Source organism: Elephantulus edwardii, unplaced genomic scaffold, assembly GCF_000299155.1.
Source record: "Elephantulus edwardii isolate Elephantulus edwardi_28Jun2011 unplaced genomic scaffold, EleEdw1.0 scaffold06592, whole genome shotgun sequence".
Lineage (NCBI taxonomy): Eukaryota > Metazoa > Chordata > Mammalia > Macroscelidea > Macroscelididae > Elephantulus > Elephantulus edwardii.
In genome coordinates this window covers 1-1,371 of record NW_006406342.1, presented here as the reverse complement: position 1 = coordinate 1,371, position 1,371 = coordinate 1, and the positions used below count along the sequence as shown (strand labels likewise).

Genomic DNA, 1,371 nt, shown 5'->3' with positions numbered 1-1,371 from the left:
ATTAAAGGCATTCCCCTTGAAAACAGGAACTAGGCAAGGATCATCACTATTACCACTCCTCTTCAATATTGTATTGGAAGTCTTAGCAATAGCAATAAGAAAAGAGAAGGAAATAAGATGTATCCAAATTGGCAAAGCAGGGGTAAAATTATTTCTCTATGCAGATGATATGATAGTATACTTAAAAACCCTAAAGACCAAGAAAGGAAACTACTGGATATAGTTGACGAATTCATCAAAGTGGCAGGATGCAAGATCAACATACAAAACTCCATTGGATTCCTCTACAGTGAGAAAGAGAATACAGAACTGGAGCTAAGAAAAACAATACACTTCACAATATCTGAGTGTAAATCTAACTAAAAGTACAAAGTATCAATTCAAAGAAAATTACAAAACATTACTACAAGAAATAAAAAGAGACCTGGAGAAGTGAAAGAATATCCATTGCTTATGGATAGGAAGACTTAATATTGTAAAAGTGACAATAATACCAAAAGCAATTTACACGTTCAGTGTAATCCCAATACAAATATCAATCCCATTCTTCAATGAGGTAGAAAAGACAATTTCTAATTTTATTTGGAATGGAAAGAGGCCTCAATTAAGCAAAACACGTCTTAAAAAAGATAAACAAGGTAGGAGGCATCTCACTCTGATTTCAAATCCTACTACACTCCTGTGGTGGTCAAGACAGAGTGGTAGTGGTACAATGACAGACACATATATCAATGGAATAGAATTGAGAATCCAGAAATCAGCTCATCTACGTATTGCCTACTGATTTTTGACAGGAGAGGAAATCAGTTAAGTGGGGAAATGACAGTTTTGTTAACAAATGGTGTTGGCAAAATTGGAAAACTATCTGTAGAAAATTCAAGGAAGATCCACACCTCATTCCATACACAAAAACCAACTCAAAGTGCATCATGGACCTAGGACTAAAACCAAGGACTATAAACTTCATTAAAGAAAAGCTTGAGCTTTTCCCCTGTCGCCGCTGAGTTGTCCGGAGGCGGAGGCCCGGGATTTCGCTCCATCCGTAACCCACCGCCATGGCTGAGGAAGGCATTGCTGCTGGAGGTGTAATGGACGTTAACACCGCTTTACAAGAGGTGCTAAAGACCGCCCTCATCCACGATGGCCTAGCACGTGGAATCCGCGAAGCTGCCAAAGCCTTAGACAAGCGCCAAGCACATCTATGTGTGCTTGCATCCAACTGTAATGAGCCTATGTATGTCAAGTTAGTAGAGGCCCTTTGTGCTGAACACCAAATCAACCTGATAAAGGTTGATGATAATAAGAAACTGTGGGTAGGCCTCTGCAAAATTGACTGAGAAGGAAAGCCCCGCAAAGTAGTCGGCTGCAGTT

At 39.6% G+C, this 1,371-nt stretch overlaps 1 pseudogene; it reads left to right on the top strand.

The window, feature by feature from the left end:
* The first annotated feature begins 1,055 nt into the window (after window positions 1–1,055).
* LOC102857414 lies at window positions 1,056–1,365 on the top strand (annotated as a pseudogene).
* The last annotated feature ends 6 nt before the right edge of the window (window positions 1,366–1,371 follow it).